At 42.7% G+C, this 23,636-nt stretch overlaps 1 protein-coding gene across 26 annotated transcripts in view; it reads left to right on the plus strand.

Annotated features, from left to right (window-relative positions):
• Clasp1 (cytoplasmic linker associated protein 1) overlaps positions 1 to 23,636 on the plus strand; it is a 221,554-nt gene that overhangs the window by 3,650 nt on the left and 194,268 nt on the right.

Below are 23,636 nucleotides of genomic sequence, written 5' to 3' on the forward strand. Positions count from 1 at the left end.
CATGGTATGAGGGATCCTAAACAGAATGGTCTGGTTTCTCATTCATAGGGTGGCAAGGAGAAAGGCAACATTGATGCAGAGATGTAGAGATAGGGAAAATAACACAGCACCCCAGAGAACTGAATATTCATCTTCTTTATTTGCTAAGAAAGACTTAAGTTTTAACGAGCTGTTTGCCTGTTCATCTTTGTAAAGTTGCCTAATTGCACCCTTGGAGCAGTAACTTAAAATTTCAGTTTCTGTAAGTCATTGTTTATTACGGGTAACATGTAACTGTATTAGTTTTTATTGTCAGTATGACACAACATCCTTTCAACCTGAGAAGAGGGCGCTATGACCCAGGAATTTCCCAGATTAGATTGGCCTCTGGCCATGTCTGTAAAAGATTGCCTTTCTTGGTGGTTGAGGTGGAAGTGCTCAACCCACCATGGGCAGCACTCTTCCTAGGCAGGCAGGCCTGGGTAAGGAAGCTGGCTGAGGCACTTCTTTCTGTCTTCTGTTATCTTCTGAATTTTGATCTGAAGTCATGAAGCTCTCTGTCTTGCTATGAGAACGACTTGTGCTTTCTGTGCCAATTTATGCTAATGAAAATTTGTTTGTAGACTTTGGAATTCTGGCTCCATGTCAAAATTAGAGGAATACCTTACCTGGCAAGATGCTATCCCAGTTTTATGAGGTGTAGCTAGGGACAGGCTGCTCTGTGAGCAGATTCCTGTCTGACTTCTTTAAATCTATTTACTCTCTTGCCTCTTACAGACTCAGGACACATTTTCTCCCATGGAACATTATCACTGAAAGTTCAATCTCATACGAACCAGTGATTTTAAATGTCAGAGGTTGTATGTTCCAATATCATGCCTTGTGTGAAGAAAATTTACCCCTCCACTCCCCCATAAAAGTTGAGGACGGTAGAAGTTCATGTGGGGAAAAATAGTGAGTGAGAAACCCAGCATCATCTCAAATGTAGACCTTGGGGAGCTAACTGTGATGTTGGCTGGAAACCCTGGCTCTTTTGTTGGACTTTTTTCTCTTCTGGCCTAAGTGGAGAAATGAAGTTGTAAATTTGGGTGATTAAAGCAGCCTTGATACCAACTGTCTTAGGATGGCACCACCCCTTAAAAGTTGGATATGAATATAGCGTTTATTATTTCAATGAATTATTTCAATTATTATTTTAAAATGAGTTTGCTTTTCTGTATGTGTTTATTAACATTTGGGGGATATAATTTTTAAAAAAAGCCTTTTCAAACTTTCAAACTGTAGCAAAGTCAATTTTTATAAATAAAGTTTTGAATATTAAAAAAAGGAAAGAAAAGACTGGCTGAGTGAGTCAGAGCGAGCCAGCGAGCAGCAGTTGCCATGGCTTCTGCTTGGAGTTCCTGCTCATGCTCATGCCTTAACTCCAGTAATGGACTGTGACCTGGAAGTGTAAGCCACATGTACCATTTCTTCCCCTAAGTTGCTTTTGGTAATGGTATTTGTCACAGCAAAAGGCAACCAGAGCAGTAACTGTCTTAATTCTTACAAATTTATTTATTTATTTACTTACTTATAGGGCTAAGACTTGACCCCAGGGCCTTGTGTGTACTGGACGGGTTCTTTATCAATGAGCTACATCTCAGCTTTTAAGTTTGTAATTTTCTTTTTACACTTATTTGCTTACTTGTATGTGCTTCTGTATGTGTGGGTGTACATGTGCCAGGCACACACATGCACATAGCAGGTACACATAGCAAGCATGTGGCAGGTGGTTAAAGGACACTTACAGGAATAGGTTCTGCTGTGTGGGTCCTCAGATCCACAGGCTGGGCAGCATGTATTGCCTTTAGTCACTGAGTGGTCTCACTGCTCTGCAGTGCTTTCTTCTATATTGATAGCAAGCAAAAGTCTACAACTCAGAGTGCTTGCATCAGTAATAACTTTCTGAGTAATATGTCTCTGAAGTATAGCACGGACAATGGGAATTTGCTTTTTATACAGCAAGACTCAGATCTTAAAATAGTTTATATGGATGCTGAGGACTGATTGGTTAGAAGGATATTAGGGTTATCATTTGAGTGTGTTTTGTATCGGATTCTCTCCTCCCCACAAGTTTTCTGTTAATTTTATTTTCTTGAGCAGACCAGTGTCTTGGTTTAGAAGTTTGGGTAGATAATTTATGTCCTTGATTATCCATTATTCTTAGTAATCTACTTTAAATCAGTGTTTATTATATTTATTTATTAACTTATGTATTTTTATTAGCGCTTGTATGTGTGCCAGGTCCATGATATGTAGAGATCAGAGGACAACTTTTGAGTGTCAGGTCTGTTCTCCACTGTGTGTGTTTTAGGGTTTTAATTTAAGCCATCAGGTTTGGTGGTGAGCCCTTTTCCTGATGGGCTACTTTGAGGGTCTTAAAACCGGCTTTTAAATAAACGATACTTTCAATTTTGCAGTACTGTTGTAAATATAGCCATCTAAGGGTAAGTATTAGTCTCAGAGTTGTGATAAATAATAAATAATAGCTGTTAGTTGTGATAAATGCCAGTCTCGTCCCCAAACTAAATGCTAATAATAAGTGGTAGGTGGTGGTAAAGCATAATTAAAATCAGAACCAGTCAGAGATTTACCTCAGGATAAGAGAAAGGTCTCATTTTCATTAAAACGAAAACTACACAGAGAAGACTCACAGGTGGCACAGCTCTTGATTTATAAAATGTACTTGTCAAGAATCTAGCAGAGCGTCACCCATAAGGCATGCATACACATGAATGCGTGTGCGTGTGCCAGTTGATTAACTGACCACCAGCTTTACTGCTGTTCTTGTTGTCACGCCTGATGATGTTTACCCCCGGGTTGTATGACATTGTGTCTCCTCCCACCACTCCTCATGGAGCCCAAAAGTGCTGGGGGATGGTGGCATTTCTTCCATAGCACCTTGTTGATGCCTCACTTCCTGCTTGCAGTCTCTTCAGTCCTTCCTATTTCTTTCTGGGCTTCCCTCTCACACTGCTTCCCTCTTGGATATGTACTCTCTTTAGATCCTTGGATACTGGGAGCTTGAGAACATTTTATGATGGTGACCCTTGTGACCCATGTGACTTGTATACTCGTGGAAACTGTTGATTGTGTGAAAGAATAAGGAAATGTACCATGGAGCTGGAGAGATGGGTCAGTACATTAAGGCTCTGCTTTTCCAGAGGACCAAGGTTTGATTCCTAGCACCGACATGGCCGCATAATAACTGCCTGTTATTCCAGTCTCAGGGAATCCGGCTGCCTCTTCTGACCTCCAAGGGCACCAGGGACTCATGGTGCATAGACACACATGTAGTACATGTAGGTAAAGACACCCATACACCTAGAATCAATAATCAATGATGGACGCTGTGGAAGAGCTCCTAGAGCTTTCTCACTTGAGTCTGGGGCATCCACTCTCCAGCCTCAGACTCAGGGGTTCACCTCTTTGTTCAGGTCAGGTTTACTTACCACAAATGCTTTACACTGCATCAAATCTGGCCACCATTCTTACTTGTTGGATGAGTTTTCCCCACAAAGCAGTATGATTTAAGTCTGCTTCTTTTCCACAAACAGCTTTCTTCAGATTCTCATGGACAGTCAACAAGATTTCTTTAGATTTAGATTAAATTTTTTGCTGAACTCTTTCAGAAGTTGGGCGCTATCTCGAAAGAGGTCCACTTACAAAGATATGCATGGTCCCAGCAACCAGGGGCTCTCCGTCTGGGAAGGAAGACTATAGCCTGAGCGTGTGTCACACGTTAGGAGTATGCAGACGCATCTCTGTCACATGTTAGGAGTATGCAGACGCATCTCTGTCACATGTTAGGAGTATGCAGACGCATCTCTGTTAGTTGTGCCTTTCTAGTTTATATCTTGGTGTTTGGCACTGAACCCGTAGCCTCATGCTCTCTGCACACGTTCCGCCTCTGAACTACATCCCATCCCTCTTGGCTTAATAGAAACTTACTATGCTTTTAAAAATTATATTTTAAATTTATTTCTAGACAATTTAATATGTGTTCACCATGCTTTTTAAAGGCAGTTTAAAAATAATTGTGTACATGTTCATGTGTACATGCACATATATGTAGGTTCCTGTGGACTTCAGAGGTCAACACCAGGTATCTTTTTGAATGACTCTCTAGAGAGAGAGTCTACTGATTCTAGAGCTTGCTGATGTAGACAGACTGGTTGGCTAGCATGCCCCAGGGATCCTCTCGTCTCTACCTCCCCATGGTTAGGTTATACTTTATGTGATGTCTGCTGCTGCTGCTGCTCCTCCTCCTCCTCCTTCTCTTCCTCTTCTGTGGGCTTTTAGGGGATGGGACTCAGGTTCCCATTCTAGTATGGCAAGCACTTTACTGACAGAGCCATCTCCGCTGCCCTGTTTTTTAAATGTTTTTTTTTCCCTCCCTCCCTCCCTCCCTCCCTCCCTCCCTCCCTCCCTTCCTTCCTTTCTTTCTTTCTTTCTTTCAAAATCATTGTGTGTGTGTGTGTGTGTGTGTGTGTGTGTGTGTGTGTGTGTGTGTGTGTGTGTGTTTATGTACCATGGCACACTTCTGGAGGTCAGAGGACATCTTTGTGGAAGTTGGCTCTCTCCTTCTACTATCTGGGTCCTGGGGGATCAAACCCAGGGACTTAGGCTTGGTGGCAAGTTCCTTTAGAAGCCAAGCCACCTTGTTTGCTCTTTGTCTTCTTTAAATGCAATGTGTAAAATAAAACCAAAGTCTTTGATGGGACATATCGGAATACACAGCTGTTTTCTCAAGGTAGAAAAATCACAGCAACAAATTTCAAACTTTGCTGTGTATTCTGGCTTTGCTTTGGGCTAGTTTCTTTGTATTTTAGAGTCTTTTTCTATTAACAAAAGGGGTTGGGCTGGAGTGGGCTGGGGAGAGGAGCAGTAGGGGGCTCCTATCTATATAGTGTAGAAGGATGCAATGAGATGATACACACACGTAGAGTGGGAAGATAGACTGACACTCGCTGAGTGACTCATCAATGTGGCAGGAAGAAGCTCACACTGGTAAGGAACTCACCATGCTCACTTGGGGACCTTGTTGGATGGCCAGGCTCTATTCCTCGTGCCCATCCAGAGATTTGGTTAGCTCAGTATCAATGGGACTGGGCAGTCAGAGTGTCAGCCACTCCCAGATGACTCTGACATACCTTGCAGGTTGAGAGCTTATACTTGGTTTGCTTCATGCCTTCAGTGATGACATTACAAAGTAAACATGTAAACAAGTGATGGGTGAAGAGAACTAGAATTGATTCGTGATTTGTGCCACTCATGGTGAGCTGTGGCCCTGCTCTCAGGCTCCCCTGGAGACCTGTGCTGGTGTGTGTGTGTGTGTGTGTGTGTGTGTGTGTGTGCATGTGTGTGTGTGTGTGTGTGTGTGTGTGAGAGAGAGAGAGAGAGAGAGAGAGAGAGAGAGAGAGAGAGAGAGAGAGAGACTGGAGTGGAGTGGAGTGGAGTGGAGTGGAGTGGAGTGGGGTGGTAAGTGCATATGGAAGCTTGTCTCCAGGAGCTGTCCACCGTATTTTCTGAGAGGATTTCTTACTGGTTTGGCGCTCACTGATTTGGCTAGGCTGGTTGACCAGCAACCTCAGCAATCTTTCCAGCTCTGCCTCTTGAGTGCTGGGATTACAAATGTGAACCATTGAGGTTGGAGATTTAGCTCAGTGGTAGAGTGCTTGCTAGGCTGGCCCTGGGTTCAGTCCTCAGCTCCGGGGATGTGGTGGGGGGTTGGGGGGAAGACAAAATAATAAATGTGAGCCATCATGTCCAGCCTTTTCATGTGGTTTCTAGGGCTTCAACTCAGAACCTGATGCTGGCAGGGCCAGTGTTTTATTGCCTAAGCTGTCTCCTTACTGCAGACTCAGCTTTAAAAACACATGTTTTTAAACATTTATTGAGTGTGTGTGTGTGTGTGTGTGTGTGTGTGTGTGTGCGCGCGCGCGCGCGCGCGCGCGCCTGTGTGTGCTGTAGCTGTGCACATGTTGAGGTCAGGACAACTCATAGGAGTCTGTTTTCTCCACCATGTGGGTTCTGAGACTCAAACATAGATTATCAGGGTTGGTAGCAGGCGCAGGTGCCGCAACCCACTGAGCCATCTCATAAGCTCCCATCTCCACCCCCTTCCCCCTCTCCCTGCTTTTACATCAGCTGGGGATATATCCTTCTAAATACCATTCCCTCTTTTTGTAGGGATATAAATGAATGACTTCCTAGTGGCAACAGCCAGCTTTTAAAAGTGAAAGTGATTTTCAAAGCATTTTGTTGTTATTAATCCCTTTTGTTCCCTCCTAAGCTCTGAGGAGTGGACAGAGAGAGAGAGTAGCCATGCTGGTCCATCTTTGCAGATGGGAACTGAGGTGTGTAGGTGACACAGGGGACACAGGGCTTTGTGGGGCTTGTCCTTCTGTTCTCTTCTCACAGGCGTAATTTGGTTAATTTTATTGCAGTTGGGGTTCGGGGAGCCTTCTGATCTTTTTGCCTTGCGAATAGCTGCTGTTCCACATCAGCTTCTTCCCTTTAGTGTAGATATTCTTGCCTTAAAAAAACAACCTTTAAATCCCAGCACTTGGGAGCCAGAGGCAGGTGGATCTCTGTGAGTTCAAGGCTAGCCTGGTCTACAGAATGAGTTCCAGGAAAACCAGGGCTACATAGAGAGACTTTATCTTAGAAAGCAAAAACGAAAACCACGACAAAAACATAAATTTAGTCAGGTTTTATTAGGGTAATATCTTCTATAATTCCAAAGCACAGGAGGCTGCAGCTAGCCTGGATACATTGGAAGACTTTATCTTGCCCTAATCACCCCTCTCCATAAAAGACAATGAAAAGTAAATTTAAAGTTTTGTATTCACATTTGTTAATGTCCAAGATGTGTCTTTTAGGGGGAAAAAGTCTAGAACTAGAGTCTTGCCCACCCTTACCATGGCTCATTCGGATATCTGTTTTTGATCAGAATGGTTGAGGTCAATATTTACCCTTCCAGCCGGTTTATAACTTGTTCAAGTTAACTTTACAGGTAGAATCATTTAAATTAATTGACAGCTGAATTACTGTATTGTAGCAATAATAGACAGCGTTGTGATTAGAGAGGAAAAACCACATTTAACCATCCTAGAGCAGGGTGTTGCTGGGCTTGGTTTCAGAACCTCAGGGATGCTCAGCAAACACCGCCCCACTCTCAGTCTACTATCGCCGTCATCTCTGAGTCAGGGTCTCTTGTATCCCAGGCTGGCTTTGAACCCACAGTGCGGTGGAGAATGGCTCTAATTCTTGAACCATCTGCCTCCACCTCTCGTGTGATGGGGTTACAGGTGCGCTCCCAGTTTTTGTGGTACCGGGATAGAACCTGGGAATATGTCAATTCTTGGCAGCGCCTACCAACCGAGCCTTCTTCCAAACCTTTGTAACTATTTTTTCTAAGAAATACATTTACTTAGTGTTCGTGTGTGTGTGTACACATGTGCGTGTGTGTTTGTAGGTGTGCTGTGCCACACGGTTCGGGTGTAGCGGTCAGAGCACAATTTGGAGGCATCAGTTCTTTGCTTTCTCCTTGTGCATCCTGGCACTGAGCTTGGGTGGACAGCCATGTCAGCAAAAGCCCACGTCCGCTGAACCCTCTTGCTGTTCTGCTGTTATTGTTTAATGTACCACCTTTGAGATTGCCCTCCTGTCCAATGGCACAGTAAGTAATTGAGGTTGGGTATGCTTTTTGAGTAATTTTTGCAACTCTGTAAAATATATTATTTTAACTTTTAACAATTTCTCTTCTGAGTTGATACAATAAGATACAGAATTAGGGTTCTTCTAAAAAGCTTTTTTTCGATGCATGTTTGAGTGTGCGTTGTGTGTGTAGGTGTGTAGGGGTGTATATACACACTGCAGTGTGTGAGTGCAGACCAGAAGGTAATATATTGTACTTGGTTCTCCCCTTTCACCTCATAGGTCTTGGAATTAAACTCAGGTCAGCCGGCTTGGTGGCTCGTGCCTTTACCCACTGAGCCGACCTTCCCGTTCTTATTTTCTTCTGTTGCCAGTATATTTCCAAAGCCATAGGAAGAGTGTTCAGCTCCTGCTGTGTGAGACAGATCAGTGTTTGTCCATATCAGAATGTGACCTCACAACATTTCTGAGGCCTTTCAAGTACTCCCTTAAACAGTTTTATACTAGGGTCGAGCTTAAACTATTTGCTAGTCAGAATGACTGTGGGCGAGGCCAAGGTTTCTGTTTTTTCAAACACATTCCCCAAGTGCTTCTGAGGCCACTAAAGTTTGAGAGCACCCCTGGAGACTACCTTCTGGGTAATTTTCTTTAAAGACTTTCTTTCCTGTGGGTTAAGGCTGAGTTTGTTATGAACGGCTGCTCAGACATGCTACACAGAGGCCTGTTGTGTATCAAGAATGAATTGTGTAGCAGGTCTTTCCCAGTGAAGAGTAGCTGGGCTCATTCTAGGAACAATAAGCCAGTCTTTGAAAGAGAAGTTGAATTTCATTCAGACAGCTCCTTCTCAGAAGTCTCCTTGTGCTGGAGCTGTTCCATTTAAGGTTTTGTTCAGTTTTGTTTTGAGTCAGTGTCTTATGTAGCTGGGCTGACCTTAACTTCCTATGTGTATCTCTACCTTGGTTTTTGCAGCATTGGGGATTGAACCCTGGGCCTCTTGTGTCTGCTAGGTTTGTGTTTTACCAACTGAGCTACATCCCCAGCTCAGACTTGGTTAGAAGGTAGCCAAGGACTACCTTGAACTTGTAATTGCCCTGCATCTACCCTCCCGAGTGCTGGGATTGTGTCGTGTGCTGCCACATGGGATTTATTCACTGTTGGGATCAAATCCATGGCCTTACTGACTGAGCCATATCTCCAGTCCTTAAGGTTTTGATAAGACATTGAACTCTGACCCAAGCCTTTTCCTTGGGCAGTGCAAAGGCGTATTATGTTGTCAGAGTTTATAGCCGTCATAGATTAAATGCTGACCCCCTTACCAAGCACTGGTCTGTGTTAAAAATAGACTTGAATTATACTAATTTTTGTGGCAGCACTTAAAGGCTAGTGCTTTATCCTTATCCCCCTTGAGACAGTGTTTCTCTATGTGGCCTAGACTGACCTCAAACTCACCAAGATCTGCCTGCCTCTGTCTCCTGAGTGCTGGAATAAAAGGCAGGCCACCACACTCTGCTGTTTTCCGTTTGTAATGACAGGAAGCTGAGGCTTACAGCTGCACAGAGGCCATGGCTTGGCTTGGCTGCCCTTCCCTTTCTCCCTGTCCATTCTCCGTTTCTCTGTCTTCCCCATCCTACCTCGTCCACTCTTCCCCTTTCCTTTCACTACTTACATGCTTGAATCTGTCTTCAGCTGTTTGGGCGTGGCTCTGGGAGGGCAGTAGTCTTTGCAGAAGAGAGAGTCGTACGCACTGGTACCAGCATGGTGACGTTCCAGTTTCCTCACAGACCATTTTCTGTCGTTAGAAAACTATGATTTCTATTTGTAGTATGTGTGCAGTGACAGCTCATTGTGGTTTTGATTTGGATTTCCCCAGTGACTAAAGCGCAGAGAACCTTTCCACGTGTTTCCATCTGAGTACCTTTGCAGGAAAGTCTGTTCAAGTCCTTTGCCCATTTTAAAGTTGGATTGAATTTGTGTTGAATTTTAGAAGTTCCTTAAGTTAAAAAAATTTTACTTATTTCTTTGGGGTGTGTGTGTGTGTGTGTGTGTGTGTGTGTGTGTGTGTGTGTGTGTGTGTACGCACATGTGGTTGTTTGTGGGAGTTGGTCATCATGTCGGTTCTGGGTACTGAACTCAAGTAGTCAGGCTTGGTAAGTGCTTTTATCCATTGAGCTATCTCATTGGCACCAAAAATTTGTTCCATTTAAAAAAATTTTTTGACAATTTCAAAATTTATATAATAAAGTTTCTTATCAGATATATGGTCTGCAGAAATTTTCTCCCATTCTGTAGGCTTTCTTTTTTAAAAATACAGATTTATTTAATTTTATATTTTTGTCTTTGGCCTATATATTTGTTTGTGGAACACCTGTGTGACCATTGCCCATGGAGGGCAGAGGAAGGTGTTAGATCCCCTGGAACTGAAGTTGAGAGGTGCCGAGTGGCTGCTGGGAACTGGACTCAGGTGCTCTGCAGAGCAGCCTGAGATCCGACCCACCAAGGCACTGTTCCAGACCCTGGGATGTCTTTGACGTAACAGTCTTCGACACAGAGCTTTCAAGTTTCTAACTTAATCTTTGTTGTTAATTACTGTCATGTTTCAAAGCTTACTACCAAATTCAGGGTAATGGAGACCTACTATATTTCTTCTTAGGTTTTAAAATTTCAGATATCCTTCTTCCCTCCCTCCCATTAACCCTACATCTGAGCTCTTCTGCTCAGCTCCTTAACTAATTTTGAGTTACTTTTTGTATACAGCGTGATGTAGCAGATCCATGATGATGATTCTACATGTGGGTAACCAGTCATCCCAGCAACATTCACAGAGCACAACTGGTTTAAACTTTAAAGTTCTTGCATATGTTTAGTAACATTTATATTTTGCTTTGGATTTTAATTTTTTTGCCTCTTTTTTTGTTTGTTTGTTTTGTTTATTGTTTGCTTCTTTTTTTGTTTTCTGAGACAGAGTTTCTCTGTGTAGCCCTAGCTGTCCTAGAACTAGCTCTGTAGACCAGCCTGGCCTTGAACTCAGAAATCTGTCTGCCTTTGTCTCCCAAGTGCTGGGACAGTTTTGTCACCACAGTTTTTCTTCTTCAAGATTTTTAACTGTTCCAATTAAGTCATATTCTGAAATGTGGGAATCAATGATAGGAATGTGTTTAAATGTCCTACTATTTGGGTAAATATGTTATATGGTATACTAGGGGATACATTTTATTCCTTACTGATAAAAAGTTATTATGTAAGGTTTGGGTGGGTAGTAGTTACTTTCCTTGTTGTTGTGACAAAATACCTGTCAAGAAGCAACCAAGGGAGGAAGTGTGTATCTCAGCCTACAGTACACTAGGTAGGGAAAGGCATGGCCGCCAGAGCAGAAGGCAGGTGGTCACATGGAGCACATCCACAGTTAGGAAGTGAATAAAAGTCCCTGCCCCTTGTTTTTCATCTCCCACTTTTTAATTAGAATTTTTATTGCATTTTAGTTGTCTTACTTTGTGTGCTGGAGTGAGGGGTCAAAGCTAACAGCGCTCAAGTCACAGCACACTTGGTGGAGGTCAGAGGACGACTTTCAGGAGTCAGAGACCTCCTTCTACCATATGGGTCCTAGGAATGGAACTCAGGTTGTCAGACTTGGCGGCAGGCACTTTTACTTCCTGAGGCATCTCTCCAGACCACTTCCCCCTTTTTATCCTGCCCATGGAATGGTGCTGACTATATACAGGGTCAAGTCCTTCCCACATCAGTTTACTGAAGGTAGACAGTTCCGCATTGATGTTCCCTCAGAGTTGTTTCCTAGCTGATTCTAGGTCCTATGAAATTGACAATAACTATTAATGATCACAGGGTGATATATGGTAGGTATGGTGGTTTATGTCTTTAGCCTTGCACTCAGGAGGCAGAAGCAGAGGAGTTTGAGGTCAAGGTCAGCCCGGGTACATAGTGAGACCCTATGTCAAACATTGAAACAGAAATTCCAGTGACTGTATCCTGAGTTCTCTTGGTTTTAGGGGTGATACTGCATTTGATTTTTCTTTTTTTTTTCTACCCTGACCATTTTCATTTTTAATAAATATTTAGTTTCAAAATTATTTTCCTTTGTTGCAATGAGGTCTGTGTTGTTCTAGCAAAATGGAGTAGACAGCATTAGCAAGTTGTTTTGTGTAGAAATTGCACAGCTGATCTAGGAAAGAAGTGTCTGCTCTCTCCATCTGTCCGTTTGGGCCTGTGATCGTGTTTCCCTTACTATGCTCTTTAGTGCTCACAAGTGTCTCATGTTACTTGTCCTGGTGACAAGGCTCCCCTTGGGAGGGAGCCCTTTTGGAAACCTGCAGTCCAGATGTGGTAAAGAAGGCCTGGCTCTACAGTCTGAACTTGATGCTTTGTTTCCCAGTATGTTTTACTCCAGGTCAGGGTTTCTTAGCATCTGGGTAGCACCATTGTCATCTGTGGTGCTTTTGGTGTGCCTTTGTGCCTTTTTACCAGTGGACACAAAGACAGTTCACTTCTCTTCCATTCCTAGTTCTAGGAAGCAGATAAGAGAGCAGAACAAACACAGCTTTTGAGGGACAGTCAACAAAGTGATTCAAAGCTGCTCAAACTCTGGACTGGGGTCTTCATCTGTAATGTGCTGTGGTAGATCTCCAGAATTCTCTCTGTCGCAAAAACGCAAGTGTGAAAAGCAAGGTGTGCTGGACCAAGTTTGTAATCCCAGTGCTGGGCAAGTAAACAAGTAGATTCCCAGAGCTTGCTGGCCAGTCAGTCTAGCCTACTTGGGGACTTTGAAGCCAATAAGAGATCCTACCTCAAAAATTGATAGATGATAGACAGACAGATGGGTGATAGACAAAGAGACAGGCAGACAGATGAATAGGACTGGTGAAAAAGTTCTGTGGGTGAAGGTGCTTGCCACAAATTCTGATTACTTTCAGTGTAGTCCCTGGGTTTGGAGAAGAAAAATGATCTCCCAAAAGTTGTCCTTTGATCTCCAGGGCCCTTTATGGCATGTGTACACACAATAAAGGATGATGCTCAAGATTGCCCCTGGCCTCCACACCATGTTTATACATGCACATGCATGTGTGACTCCCCACTCCCATGAGCTTAAACTCCTCTAGTGGGAATGCTGCAGAGAGAATAGCAGGGGTTTTCTGTTTTCTTTTCCACCGGTGTCTTCTTAGGGAAAGTTGGGCTGCCTTTATCTGAGTTGAATCTGTAGCTCTCTAGCTATATCTTCATGTTCGTCTTTTGCCCATCCAGGAAGTAGTGGGGTTTTATTGTCATTGTTTGTTTTTCCATTTACTCTATTACACTTCAGGCATGAATTTCCATTTGAGGAGGGCAGCCCTCTGAGGAGAAACCTGCTTCTCAGTGTGCCGGGTCTTAGTGTTCGAGGTGCTTTGTGTTGCTTGCTTGGCTGAGGAGAGTGCTGAGCACATGGCCCGCAACATAGACCCTTGTTTCAGTGTAAACACAGTGGAAAAGCTTTCCATTTTGTGGTTTTATTTTCTTCAGAGCTAGGAGTAGATTTCCTAGCTCACCAGAGCATTTGTTTGGATATAGTAATGACAGTTTACTGAGTTGTGCAGTCATGGTTGTATAGAAGAACCAGGGAAGAGTGACTCTAGAATCTCTCCGGTGGTTGAGACATCTTTCAAGGTAGGGTGGGACTAGAATGGATGTAGAAATGGTATGTTAATGAGAACAGAGCCTCCAAACAGCTTTTAATGAAAATTGTTGCCATTAAGATTATTCTAAGGGTCTGGTGAGATGGCTCTGTGGTTAAGTACACTGGTTGCTATTCCAGAAGTCCTGAGTTCAATTCCCAGCAACCATATGGTACTCAAGACCATCTGTAAAGGGATCTGATGCCCTCTCCTAGCATGTAGGCATATATGTAGAAAGCATGTACATTAAAAAAACAAAACAAACAAAAAAAGTATCTGGCATGGTGGTGCATGCCTTTAATCTCAGCACTCAGGAGGTAGGGGCAGGCAAATCTCTGAGAGTTCGAAACCTGCCTGATGTACAAAGGAAGTTCCAGGACAGCCAGGGCTGTTAACACAGAGAAACCCTGTCTCTCAAAAAGAGAGGGATAGGGAGAGGGAGAAAGAGAAGTATTCTTGGTTTGGGAGACTGGGGATGTACCTGGGTAAATATAGAGTACTTGCCTGCCAATCAGAAAGCCCTGCATTCTATCCATAGTTGCACATCAAGTTGGACATGATGGCACATGCCTGTTACCCTTGCTTGGGATGTCGAGGCAGGAGCATAAAGTGTTCAGACCAGCCTGAGACCCTGTCTCCACATACTACCATCACCACCAATCCTCAGTTGTCCTAGGTGACTAGTAGAGACTGGAAAACTATAGAGCTTGTCAAGTCTTCATTTAACAAACATTCTTACTGTTCAAGGATGGAGAGAAAGGCTCTCAGCCATTCTCAAAAAGATCTGTGTGTGTAAGGGAGACAGAAACGAGGTGGTGGGCTCCATGAGGTAAAGTACTGCTATGGGGTAGTAGAGAGGAGAATCCTCTAACTACTTGTGTATGGGTTGAAAACTTAACTCCCGAATTCACATGGCATTTGGGAGTGGAGCCTTTGGAGGTCATCAGAATCTGATGCTGGGTTCCACCAGTGGCACTGGTGGCTTTGCTTGATAAGGAAGACAGAGTCAGCTAGTGTATTTACCCCGATGCTCTCTTTCACTCTAGGATGTGGCAAGAACACCTTCTCCTCAGGTAATGCCATGCTGTTCTTGAACTCAGAATCCCCAGAATCCCCAGAATCCCCAGAACTATGATCCAAATAAACTATTCGCTATAAGTTATCTAGACAAAGGTATTTTGTTTTAGCAACAGAAAACAAACTAAGGCAGGTTCCTGATCTGTGGCTAAGGGAGAAAGATCTGCATTTGTCTGTCTCTGTCTCTACCTACCTACCTGTCTTTTATGTATCTCTTAATTTCTCACTCACCACTCTCTGTTTGACCTGGAAGTGTGTGGGATCCTGAACCAGGTGCAAACTCTTGTTGGGAACTCCAGGGCCCATTTTCTGTCTTCCATTGAGGGAGAGCTTTGTCAGCCAGCAGGGGGTTGTGACCTTGGAACAGGGAATCTGAGTCCTGGTAATTATTCATGCCACTTTCTATTTCTGTAAAGTTGCTGCAGATACAAGAATCCCAAAGCACCTTTGCTGAGAAAAGCTGTTTGAAACCAACTTTTTGGGGAGTTCTAGATCTTCACAAAATTAAGACTTCTGTTTTCAGATCCTTACTTGAATTGGTGAATTGGATTTTGGAATTTTGGGGAAGGGGTGAAATATACCCTTTTGGAAAATGTTTTCGATTGTAGTCACTTCCAGATAGTGATGCTACCTTTGGCATTGTGTATTTTTTTTTTTTTTTTGGAGTTATAAGTCCATTATATACATTGGCTAGTCACATCAAAACAGATGCTCTTTTTATTATAAGTGAGTGGACTTACTTTATTATGTGTGTGAATGTGTACTTGTACTTGTGCTTGCGTGCCGTGCGTGGCACATATGTGGAAGTGAGAGGATAACTTTTGGGAGTCATTTCTCTCCTATCACATGGGTCCAGGGGACTGAACTCAGGGTGTAGGCTTGCACAGGAAGCACTTTCACCCATCTTCCTAGCTAATGAATGAGTTTAAGTCTGTAAGAGTTCTAAAGGAGAAGTTTTCATGTTTTGCTTATGTTTTCCAGAAAGGTCAAGAGTGCTGCTTAAATAAGTCAGACTTTTTCTCATAAAATATTTGGCATGTGTGCATATACAGTTTAGGTATATTAATGTATATATGTGTTCATACAGGTATGAATGTTATGAATGTTATATATATTGTATTATGTGAATTCAGGTGCATGTACACACATAAGGATTTCATCTTTATTATTTAATGAATGTTTGAATAGCATGCTGTGCTGTGTTTACTCTGTCCCCTAATGATGAACATTTGGTTGATTCCTATCTGCATTTATAAATAATACTACAAAGAAGAATTCTATATTATTGTGTATAAGTAAAGTTGATTTCTTTTACGTGTATAAATGATAGAAACATTTCTACATGGTAATAATACCCTTATAGCAGGTGAAGGATAGACGTGAGATATTTATTACATGAAGACTGATCAGTCACTTAATGACTTGGAAGTTGCTGCTTCAGATGTGAAGTAACCATTTTCTCATTTGCTTGATTATCAGTGCTGAGGATTAAACCCAGGATCTCACACATGCTGGGCACATGCTTTGTTACAGAGTCACAACCCAAGCCTGCCATGTTTAATTAATTCCAGACAGAGTCTTACTTTGTAGCTTTGGCTGGTCTACAGTTTGTAAGACCGGGCTGTCCTTGAACTCAGAGATCAGATGGCTTCTGCCTCTGGAGTGTTGGATTAAAAGCATGTATATGCTAACTGATTTTAAACTGTTGAGATGGAAAGCACTGGGAGAAGTGCTGTGTTTCCTGTTGGGAGAGTCCAGTCCTTTATCCAGTAGCAGAAGAGCTCCTCCTGCACTACCCCGGCCCTCTGGACCTTCTGTCTTCACATTAGTTAAACACTCAGACCATAATAGACTCTCTTTTTGTCAACTGGGTGTAGTTCCCCTCCCTGGGGACATTTGGGACTTTGTGTCAGCTGTTATACTATCAGGTGACATATCAACTGCTCTCCCCTTACCTTACTTACCCAGTTCAGATCCATCTGGGAAAGCCTTTCAGGCTGGCTGACTTACATGTTCCTTGCTGTTTGGACTTGGAGTAGATTTTGCTCCAAGGAACAAATTATTCACATGGTCCTAGGAACTGAACTTAAGTGTTACAAAGATCATAATGAATGTGTCTGCACACATACATATGGAGCCTTTGTATATAGAATTATATTATTATTTTTTAACCTAGATTTTTATGTCATACTGTTCTTTTTTAAAGAAAACAATTTATTTTTACTTTATGTACATCAGTGTTTCATCTGCATTAAGTCTCTATGAGGGTGTTGGATCCCCTGAACAGGAGTTGCAAACAGTTGTGAGCTGCCATGTATGTGCTGGGAATCCAACCTGGGTTCTCTGGAAGAGCAGCCAGGGCTCTTAACTGCTGACCCATCTCTCCAGCCCTTAGAATAGTATTATTATCATAATTATTATCATAAAAAGCAGGGACTAAGATAGATTTAGGTAATTGCCACATTTTTTTTCCTAAACTGGTGTAGATGTATATAAACTTAAAAGTGTTAAATAAAGCGACATATCTGTAGAATGCTTCAGTATGTAACAAGGGGACATATGAGCCTTCTGTAGGATAGACCATATGTTATATTATAAAACAAGTCTCCATACATTTAAAAGGATGGAAGTCACACAGAGTTCTGTGACCACAGTGGGATGAAATTAAATATCAGTAGGAGAATGGAATTTGAAAACATTGCAAATATGTTCAATTTAAAGTTTGCACTCTGCAGCCAACCAAGGCTGAAGGGAAAGTGGTAAGGAGAAAACTTGGGGGTAAATGAAGACAGAACCTCCACATGGCACTATTTACAGTGGACCTCCCACAGCATATGCACTTCATACACTTCAGATGACTGAGATGGGAACCCTGGTATATGCTTGTGACAGTTAAGCAAAACCTTGTTATCCACCTGTTCAGGAATAATGTTTATTGAAGCCCAGCAATGCTCCATCCAAAAAGCCCAGACCAAACCCAAACACCTCCTAAATTAGATATTCTGGGCAGAAGCCTGCTCGAAGAAATGCAGGTTCTTAAGCCTTGCTGAAGAGCAGTTGATGGTTAGTGGTAGGGGAGAGGACGCTCATTTCTTACTGTTGCAGCTGCTTGTAAGTTGACTTAAGTTCCAGGTCAGGCAGCAACTGTAATTAAGCTCAGTGGGTCGTCAAAAACCAAAACACAAATCCAGACGAACAAAGTCAAACCCCACACTTAAACAGAACACACACACACACACACACACACACACAAAATGGGGCTGTAGAGATGGCTCAGTGGTTAAGGACACTTCCAGAGAACCTGGGTTCAGTTCCTAGCACCTACATGGCAGCTCACAACTGTAATTCCAGTTCCAGGGCTTCTGACACCCTCATGCAGGGAAAACACCAATGAACGTGAAATAAAAATAAATCATAAAAAAAGCCAACAAAACAAGATTTAAAAAAAGCAGGAGGGGGCAGGGCGATTTAAGGTACCTTGGTGGTGGTGCACACCCTTGATCCCAACATTTGGGAAGCAGAGACAGAGGGATCTCTGAGTTTGAGTCTAGCCTGGTCAATCTAAAGAGAAAGTTCTAGAACAGCCAGTACCATGCAGAGAGACCCTGTTTTGAAAAGCCAAAAAATAAAACCAACCAACCAACCAACCAAACAAAAAACCAAACCATTGGAGGGGACTAGTTGGGAAGAAGGGCTTCAGCAGGGGGCTGGGTGGGGGAGAAGGTAATGGGATCAAAACGACTGATGTAGTCTCTGCAAAATAAAGAAATGGATTTAAAATCAAAGATCCCTAATAACTTAATGATAATAACAACCTAACATCAGTCCCAGCAATCAATAAATTAATTTTTTTCTATACTTAGCACTTTTTAAAAACCTTTTGGTAATTTAAAAACAATTTTCATGTGTGTGTGTGTCTTCCACGTGTGTGCGGTACCTGTGAGGAGGAAACAGTGTTGGAGCCCGTGAAGCCAGAGGCACAGGCGACTGTGAGCCTCCATGTGGTGTTGGGATCTGAGCTCTGTTTCTTCCCCTCTGAGCTATCTCTAGCCCCCCTTTACCTTCCGAAACCAGCAATCTTAACTAATGTATTGTACAGGTTGAGGGTTTCTCAGTGACATCCCCACATAGGAATATACTCGCCCCTCACCCATTTCCACCCCCCCTTTTCTATAAGTTCCTTTCCTACTTTTAGGTCATTATAATAATTATCATTGTTAATTTAGTTTAAACGTATGAGGGAAAACACCTAATACTTCTCTGTGTCTGGTTCATTCAGGCTAACATGCTGACCTCTACTTCATCTGTTTTCCTGCAAATGATACTATTTCCTCCTCCTGCATGTGGGCGTGTCTGCTCTGTCTCTGTGTTTGCTTGTGTATGCATGTGGAGGCCCGGAGTTGAAGTCTGTTTACCTTTGTTGTGCTTTATTTTATTTATTGAGGCACAAGATCTCTTACTGAACCTGGGGCTGGCCAGTTTACATTATGCGGCTGCAGCCTGCTCTGGTGAGCCTATCTCCACATCCACATGGTTTTCCTGGTGGCTGCCTTACTTTCTGTTCCCACCACCAATGTATAAAGGGTCCTTTTACCCTGCACCCTTACTGGTATTAATACTTTTAATATTATTGATTCTAACCAGAGTGAGATGGAATTTAATGTTTTTATTTGTATTTCACTAGTAACTAAAGGTGTGAGCACTCCCTTTCTCCATGTAATTTTTGGTTATCTTTTGTTGTTGTTGTCCTGGAACTCACTCTGTAGAAGAGGCCGGCCTCAAACTCAGAGAACAGCCTGCTTCTGCTTTCTGAGTGCTGTGATCAAAGGCATGTGTTACCACACCCGGCTCTATGCCTCTCTTTAGATTTTGTTCATAGACCATCTATTGATTAGATTGGTTACTCTTTTTTTTTATTTTTTTTATTTTTTAACTTGAGTATTTCTTATTTACATTTCGAGTGTTATTCCCTTTCCCGGTTTACGGGCCAACATCCCCCTAATCCCTCCCCCTCCCCTTCTTTATGGGTGTTCCCCTCCCCATCCTCCCCCCATTGCCGCCCTCCCCCCAACAATCACGTTCACTGGGGGTTCAGTCTTAGCAGGACCCAGGGCTTCCCCTTACACTGATGATCTTACTAGGATATTCAATGCTACCTATGAGGTCAGAGTCCAGGGTCAGTTCATGTAAGTCTTTAGGTAGTGGCTTAGTCCCTGGAAGCTCTGGTTGCTTGGCATTGTTGTTCATATGGGGTCTCGAGCCCCTTCAAGCTCTTCCAGTTCTTTCTCTGATTCCTTCAACGGGGGTCCTATTCTCAATTCAGTGGTTTGCTGTTGACATTCGCCTCTGTATTTGCTGTATTCTGGCTGTGTCTCTCAGGAGAGATTTATATCCGGCTCCTGTCGGCCTGCACTTCTTTGCTTCATCCATCTTGTCTAATTGGGTGGCTGTATATGTATGGGCCACATGTGGGGCAGGCTCTGAATGGGTGTTCCTTCTGTCTCTGTTTTAATCTTTGCTGGTTACTCTTTTATTAACATTTTTGAATTCTTAATATACTCTGGATATTGATCTCCTCCTCCTCCTTCGTGGTTTTGTGAGACAGGGTCTCACTATATACCCCTGGTTGTCCTGGAACTTATTATAGACACGAGTCTGGCTGTGAATTCATGGAGATCTGCCTGCTTCTGCCTCCTGAGGTGTGCACCACTACACCTAGTATTGGATGTTGCCCTTCTGTCAGGTGCCTGGCTGGCTAAGCTCCTCCGTTCTCTAGACTGTAGACTTTACTCCAGTTTCCTTTGCTGTGCAGAGCATTCACCAGGTCTTGCTTTTGTTTCCTAAGCTATTAAGAGTCCTCCTATGCAGGGCATCTTTGCTTCTGCCCATGTCTTGAAGTGTTTTTCCCTATATTTTCCTTTAATAGTTTTAACACTTTAGATCTTTATTTAATTTTATGTGCGTTGGTGTTTTGTGGGGTCCTCTGGAGGTAGAGTTATAGACACTTATGAGCTACTGTGTGGGTGCTTGGAATTGAACCCAGGTACTTTGGAAGAACAGTCAGTATTCTTAATCACCAAGACATCCTTTCAGCTCTAGGTCTTCCTTTAAATAGTTTTTGATCCATTTTGGCTGGTTTTTGATCAGGTGTCTAGTTTCAGGCATCTACTTGTTGACATTCAGATTTCTTTCTTTTTTTTTTTTTTAATTTTTAAAAAGTTTTTATTGGGGACCGGGGAGATGGTTCAGTGGTTAAGAAAACTCACTGCTCTTATAGAGGTCCTGAGTACAATTCCCGGTAACTACATGGTTGCTCTCAACCATCTGTAATGGGATCTGATTCCCTCTTCTGGCGTGCAGGTGTGCATGCAGATATGCAGATACAGTGCTCCTCTACACAGAAAGCTGTTTGTTTATGTGTATGAATGTTTTGCATGAATGTATATATGCATACCATGCACATGCCTAGTTTCCCTGAACCTGGAGTTACAGATGGGTGTGAGCTACCATGTGGATGGATGACGGGAATTGAATCCAGGTTCTCTGCAAGAGCAACTTGTGCTCTAAACCATTGGGCCATCTCTCCAGCCCTAGTTTGTTTTTTAAAGACCCAGTTGTTATATATGGCTGTCTTTTCTCTAACATGGGTTTGGCGCCTTTTGTTTAGACTCCTATAGCTGTATTTGCCCTGGTTTATTTCTGGGTCCTTTAGTTTGTTCACATTGCCCTACCTGTGTATTGTTCACTGATACTGTACTGTTTCTGTTGATGTGAACGACTTGGATTGGAATTTGTTGCGTTGAATGTATGCAGGTTCTGCAGCTTGTTATTAGAGTTCATCTACTTGCAATAGTATTTTCATTTTTCTTTTGATTTCTTTTTAAAAGATTTCTTTTTTTATGTATATGAGTACACTGTAGCTGTCTTCAGACACATCAGAAGAGGCCTTGGGTTCCATTACAGATGGTTGTAAACCACCATATGGTTGCTGGGAATTGAACTCAGGACCTCTGGAAGAGCAGTCAGTGCTCTCAACCACTGAGCCATCTCTCCAGCCCGAAATAGTATTTTTTTTATCCTTTCCCCCCCCCACGTCTTTGCTGATAAAGTGAGTTTCTTGCAGGTAGAAATGTGTTGGGTTATTTTATCCTGCACCCTAGAGGCTCAGTCTGTTTATTGAATGGAGCCAAACAGAGAGGCTGGGTTATTGCATGCATCTGAACAAGGAGGCAGGGTTGTCAGTGAGTCTAGCTGGATGGAGGGGATAGGCGTAGCTAATCTAGCTAGGTACCGACTCTGTAGAGAGCACTCTTCAGGCCATAAACATCTAGTAAGGAGGAAACTGTGCTAGACCTTTTCTGCACACTATCAACACTCACATTTGAACCCCTAAGGAAGGCTTTGCCATCTATCTGAGCCCAAGACTGTGCCCATGATCACTCAATACCACAAGTTAGGACTTCACATACTGAGGGCTTACTGTTTGCACAATTGTTCATTTATTGAATCTATTTTGCAAGTGTGTGTGTTTGTGTGCATACGTGCAAATGTATGTGTATTTTAACTCACGGTCTTGGTAGTTAAGTCCAGGCTGGCCTTGAACTCAGGATCCTCCTGCCTCAGACTCCCCACCTGCTGGCATTTATGCACCTTGCCTGGCTTTTATGTTTTTGTTTTTGTTTTTGGAAGGTAGGGTTTCTTTGTGTAGGTTTTCTGGCTTTTACTCTGTAGACTAGGCTGGCCTCAAACTCTGAGTCCTCCTGCCTCTGCCTCACAAGTGCTGGGATTAAAGGTGTGGGCCAACACTGCCTGGCTGGCTTTTACGTCTTTAAGCTGGAAAATAAAGACCTCTATTTAGGGCCATGCCAGTCCTTGTCCTTCTGTTGCTCCCTGTGCAGTTCTGAGGAAGGCTTTTCTTTTCTACTGGTGAGAGTTGTCACTTCATTGAATTTATAGTATTTGATTCTTCCCTGTTTTCCTTTGCTTGTCAACTGTTCTCTTGACATTTACTCTTTCTTGTGCTTTTATACTTTTGTTTATCTTGTGATCTCTTCTGGGTGTAGGATTCCCTTAGGTATATTTGACAATCTTGGTTTAGGTTCACAAATTCCTTTAGCCTGTGCTTATCTTGAGAAGTCTTTTCTTTAACTTCAGTTTTGAAGAATTCAAAATTTAAATTCAGTTTTGCTGAGTATAGTAATAGGGGTTGGCAGTTATTTTCTTGAAATACATTGCTCTGTATGTCCTTCTGATCTTTAGAATTCCTGCTGATCTCTGTCAGCATCTAGCCATCTGGGCTAGCAATGCAAGTGGCAGGATGCCTCTTGCCTAGCACGTATGGGATCTTGGGCTTGATCACTGGCAGGAGGGCAGGAGTTGAGAGGAACAGAATAAACTTTTCTCTACCTTAGTAAACCAATAACACACTAAACTTAAAACAAGCAGAAGGAATGACAGAGACTAGATTAGAAATGAATAAAATAGAAAAAAAATCACCTGAGCAAAAATTGGTTATTTGCAAAGTAACAAAATTGCCAAACCTTGAATTAGGCTAATCAGGAAAAGATATAAGACACACTAGAAGTGGAAAGACATAATTACTGACTTTACTGGAATTGGAGGAAATTACAGAGAATATTAGAAACAATTATATGCTAACAAATTAGAAAATCCAAATGAAATGAATGCCTTCTAGAAAAATACTGAAATGGAGTTAAAGCCCAGACCCAGAAGACTTTCTATTTGGTGATTTTTTCCAGTGTTTTATGAAGAATTTTGTAGCTGGTCGTTGCTAGTTTGTCCCAGCTCTTCCTTGTCCCAGCTTTTGTTACCCTTGCCCCTTTTCAAACCCTATCACCACATAGGAGAGAAAGAAGGATAGAGGGGAGAGACAGATCAAAGTCTAATTCCTTTTCCTCTGTTTCTTCTTTGAGCATGACTCATGTCCTAATTAGGGTTTCCCTTGCTGTGAAGAAACACTATGACCAAGATAACTCTTAAAAAGAACAACATTTAGTTAGGACTGGCTTACAGGTTCTGAGGCTTAGTCCATTATCATCATGGTGGGAAACATGGCAGTGTCCAGCAGGAACTTAGAGTTCTACATCTTGTTCCGAAGGCAAACAGAAGACTGTCTCCCACATGGCTAGGAGTAGGGTCCACCTCCACAGTGACACACTTCTCCCAAGGCCACATCTCCTAATAGTGCCAACCCTGGGC

Source organism: Rattus norvegicus, chromosome 13 (assembly GCF_021556685.1).
Source record: "Rattus norvegicus strain SHRSP/BbbUtx chromosome 13, alternate assembly SHRSP_T2T, whole genome shotgun sequence".
NCBI classification, from domain to species: Eukaryota; Metazoa; Chordata; class Mammalia; order Rodentia; family Muridae; genus Rattus; species Rattus norvegicus.